We start from the raw sequence: 5,503 nt of genomic DNA on the forward strand, positions 1-5,503 counted from the left end.
TCATTATTATATTATATTATATTATATTATATTATATTATATTATATTAAATTATATTATATTATATTATATTATATTATATTATATTATATTATATTATATTATATTAAATTATATTATATTATATTATATTATATTATATTATATTATATTATATTATATTATATTATATTATATTATATTATATTATATATTTAGACATAATGGTGGCACAGTGGGTAACACGATCGCCTCAAAGAAGGTCGGTGGTTCGAGCCTCGGCTGGGTCAGTTGGCATTTCTGTGTCGAGTTTGCATATTCTCCCCGTGTTGGCGAGGGTTTCCTCTGGGTGCTCCTGTTTCCCCCACAGTCCAAAGACATGTGCTATAGGTGAATTAAATAAGCTAAATTGGCCATAGTGTATGAGTGTGAATGCAAGAGTGCATAGGGCATCTGCTGCATAAAACATATGCTGGATAAGCTGGCGGTTCATTCCGCTGTGGTGTCCCCTGATTAATAAAGGGAATGAATTAATATTTTATTTATTTATTATGATATGCCAGGTAATTGGATACATTTTAAATGCATTGTAGTTTATTTAGTTATTTATTTGAAAATCCATTCATCCGTCCATACTTCTGTCCATTTGTCTGTCCATCCATTCATCCATCCATCCACCAACTAACCAATTATCCATCATCCATCCATCCATCATCCAACCATCCATTCATCCATCCTTCCTTCCTTCCTTCCTTCCTTCCACCAACCATCCATCCATCCATCCATCCATCCATCCATCCAACCATCCATTTATCCATCATCCTTCCTTCCTTCCTTCCTTCCATCCATGCATCCTTCCTTTCCTTCTTCCATTCATCCATCAACCAACCAACCATTCATCCACCCATTCATCATCCAACCATCCATCAAATAATCTATTCGTCCATCCATCCACCAACTAGCCAACCAACCATCCATCATCCAACCATCCATCCATCCATCCATTCCTTCCATTCAACTCTCCATCCATCCACCAATAACCAACCATATATCCATCATTGATCATCCCTCCATCTATTCATCCTTCCATCGTCCAACCATCCATTCATCCTTCCTTCCTTCCTTCCTTTCTTCCTTTTTTACTTCCTTCCATCCATCCACAAACCAACCATCCATCCATCCATCCATCCATCTATCCACTAACTAACCAACCATCCATCCATCATCCATCCACCAACTAACCAACCATCCATCCACAATCATCCAACCATCCATTCATCCATCCTTCCATCTTTCCTTCCATCCATCATCCAACCATCCATTCCTCTATTCATCCATCCATCCATCCTTCTTTACTTCCTTCCTTCTATCCATCCATCCATCCATCCATCGACCAACCATCCATTTATCCACCAACTAACCAACCATCTATCCATCCATCCATCCATCCAGCATTCAATCATCCATCCATCCATCCATCCATAGAGATACTGTAGTTCAACCAAAAATAAAAACCTACTGACTATTTACTAACCCTCACATGAGTTTCTTTCTTCAGTTGAAAAGACAGATAATTTGAAGAACGCTGAAAGCGGTTAGCCATGGATATCCATAGTGAGATAGTGAAACACTATGCAGCATGTCATGATTTTGCCAAGTACGATGCGGTCCTGGATTAACACCTATGTTGATCCTGGAACATCAATTTTGTTTAAAAATGTAATCCATACCCATTCCCTACCCCTATACCCAACCATAACTGTAAATTATTCCCAAAATCTGAGTGGGGATGACAAATAGATTTCTTGCAGAAGTGCATAAACCTAACCATGAGCCTAAACTTAACATAAATGGTAAACGTATCCCTTAATTCTGATTGGCTGATAGGAATGTTGTTCCAGGATCAACATACAGTAGGAACATGTCCTACTTGATAAAATCAGGTTGGCAACACTATGCAAGTCACAGTGGTTACAGGTTGTCAGCTTAAAATAACTTATAAACCATAAAAGTGTTTCAAGAAATTTAATAAAATCATAAATAATAAATTCACAAACACAGCAGAACCAAAAAATCCCAAATGTCTGCAGATCCTCATGCTGATTCTCAAAATGCAGCGTTTTAGAATCTAACTTTAGATTTTGGGCATGATGGGAAATTTCTAAAATGCACAAATTGAGCTGTCATGTGTTGTGATGAAGTGTGTGTGTGTATGTTAGCAGGTTAACCAACGGCCAGCTGTCTCAGAAAAGTGAGTTAGTTGGTGTGAGTAGATTATGGGCCTGGGTTGAACATCGACCTTCAGCCATTTGGAGCTCAGCGTGAGTGTGCATTAACTGCGAGGATATGAGAGCGTCGTCTCTCTGAGAAGCCAGATGTATTTGCATCTTAAAACACAATAGTGACGGTGCATGCATAATGATGCTGAGCAGATGGAGATGAGCTTCTGTGCTCTGAGAGATTACACTTTTTTTTTCAAAAACATAGGAAATGTCAGATCATAATGAATAAAATGAGAAACTATACAGAAAAACATGCATCCACTTTGATCCATGTAGCGATACTGTGTTAAACAAAATTACAACCTGTACTCTCCTGTGAAAAGCAAGTGTGCTTAACTATAGTTTTATAAAGGTTACTTGCCATGCAGATAATGTACTTTTAGAAAAAAAGAGTTAAGTGTGATTTAAATGTAGCATTTTCCAAAAAAAAATGCATTTAAAATACTAGTTGTACTTTCGGGAGAATTATTTATCCACTTAAGTTAGATTAACATGTATTTATATTTACTTTTAAATCAACTTGAAGTGTAGGGATCAGTTTCAATTTATAGTTATGCAAGTAAAGGTCATTTTGCTTTATTCTGTGAGCTACTATAAAATAAAAAAAATATCATGACAAGAGTTTAACATTTATTAGTTATTAGTTCAAAGTTCATGTGATTTAAAATGTACGCTTAAGTGATTTTTAGGTACACTTATGTATTACTTATACTTTCACGCTTATTTATTAAGCACATTTATTTCTAAGTACACTAAAATTGATATGACTTAAAATGTGGACTTAAGTAAATGATTTTTAAAAGTGCACTTAAGTGTGTAAAAAAAACAGCCATAAAAGTGTACAGTACTTTTTAGTTTCTTTGAACAATTGTTTAATAAATACACTTATTTGTACTTTCTTAAGTACACTTTAGTGGCTTTGAGCTTAGTTTGTTTGTTTGTTTGTTTGTTTGTTTGTTTGTTTGTTTGTTTGTTTGTTTGTTTGTTTGTTTGTTTGTTTGTTTGTTTTGCATACAGTAAAAGAACAAAAATGTGCCAAATTCAATAGCTTATCATCTATTAGTGCAAAGTTTAATGTGATTAAAAATGTACACTTAATTTAAAAAGTAAGTGCACTTAAGTGTGTATATAAACAGCCATCAAAATGTACTTGCATGCTTATTTACTAAGTGCATTTATAAGTACACTAAAGTTTATTTAATTTAAAATGTGCATTTAAGAAAAAAATAAGTCCACATAAGTGTGTAAATAAACAGCTATCGAAATGTACTTGCACACTTATTTGTTAAGTATATTTCGTTCTAAGTATACTTAGGTTTATGTGATTGAAAATGTACACTTAAGTAAAAGATTTTTTAAGAGCACTTAAGTCTGTAAAGAAACAGCCATCAAAGTGTCTTAACAACATTTATTTATAAAATACACTTGTTTGTACTTTTCTTATGTACACTTTAGTGGCTTTGAGCTTCGTTTGTTTGTTTGTTTGTTTGTTTGTTTGTTTGTTTGTTTGTTTGTTTGTTTGCTTGCTTGCTTGCTTGCTTGCTTTTTGCATAAACTAACAAAAACATTTGATAGTTTAACATCTATTAGTTATTAGTTCAAAGTTTAGTGTGATTTAAAATGTACACTTAAGTAAAACATTTAAGTGTGTAAATAAACAGCCACCAAGGTGTACTTTCACACTTATATATTATGTACATTTATTTCTAAGCAACTCAAGTGCATGCTATTTAAAATGTATACTTAAGTAAAAGATTTTTAAAAGTGCACAAGTATGTAAATGAACAGCCATCAAAGTGTACTTTCTTAAGAACACTTATTTATTAAATGCACTTATTTGTACTTTCTTAAGTACACTTTAGTGGCTTTGTTTGTTTGTTTGTTTGTTTGTTTGTTTGTTTGTTTGTATAAAATAACAAAAAACGTGCCAAGATTGATAGTTTAACATGTATTAGTTATTAGTTCAGTTTATGTGATTAAGAATGTACACTTTAGTCATTTTTAAGTGCACTTACGTGTGGAAATAAACAGCCATCAACGTGTCCATTTACACTTATTTATTAAGTACAAAGAATTAAGTTTACATTATTTAAAATGTATACTTAAGTAAAAAAACATAAAAGTCCACTTAAGTGTGTAAATAAACAGCCATCAAAGTGTACCTTCTTAAGAACACTTACAAATACACTTAAATACATTTATTTACCCAAGTACACTTTAGTGAGTTTGAGGTTTTCCATAAAAACTATTTTTAAATGTGCACTTGTTTGTAAATAAACATCAACATCTACTTTTCCTTATTTACCTTATTTTATTTATTTATAAGTACACTTAAGTTTATGCCATTTAAAATGTATAAAGTAAAATAAAGTGTATAAATAAACAGCCATAAAAGTGTACTTTCTTAAATACATTTGTTTATTAAATACACTTATTTGTACTTTCTTAAGTACACTTTAGTGGCTTAGTTTGTTTGTTTGTTTGTTTGTTTGATTGTTTGTTTTTTGCATAAAATAACAAAAATGTGCCAGGATTGACAGTTTAACATTTATTAGTTATTAGTTCAAAGTTTAATGTGATGTAAAATGTACATTTAAGTAAAAAAATTAAAGTGCACTTAAGTGTGTAAATAAGTGGCGAGTTTAATAAGTTTAACATTTATTAGTAATTAATTTAGTTTATGTGATTTAAAATGTACACTTAAGTCATTTTAAGTGCTCTTAGTTGTGTAAATAAACAGTCATCAACTTGTACTTTCACACTTATTAAGTACATTTAAATTTACATTTACATGATTTAAAATGTATACTTGGGTTAAAAAAAAGTCCACTTAAGTATGTAACTAAACAGCCATCAAAGTGTATTGTCTTAAGAACATTTATTTATTAAATACACTTATTTGTACTTTCTGCACAAGTTTAGTAGATTACCATTTATTAGTTATTAGTTCAAAACTATTTATTGAAAATGTACTTGTACGTAAAACTTTTATTTTGAATGTGCGCCCAAGTGTTTAAATAAACAGTCATCAAAGTGTACATTCTTAAGTACACATATTTATTAAGTAGACTTATTTCTAAGTATACTTAAGTTTATGAGATTTTAAATGAACACTTAAGTAAAATAGTTTTTCTAAGTGCACTTAAGTGTAAATCTCTAAAATCTCAGTACAATTCTTAACACTTATTTATTAAATGCACTTACTGTATTTGTACTTTTCTTAAGTACACTTTGGTGGCTTT

This window comes from Danio aesculapii, chromosome 1 (genome assembly GCF_903798145.1).
Source record: "Danio aesculapii chromosome 1, fDanAes4.1, whole genome shotgun sequence".
NCBI classification, from domain to species: domain Eukaryota; kingdom Metazoa; phylum Chordata; class Actinopteri; order Cypriniformes; family Danionidae; genus Danio; species Danio aesculapii.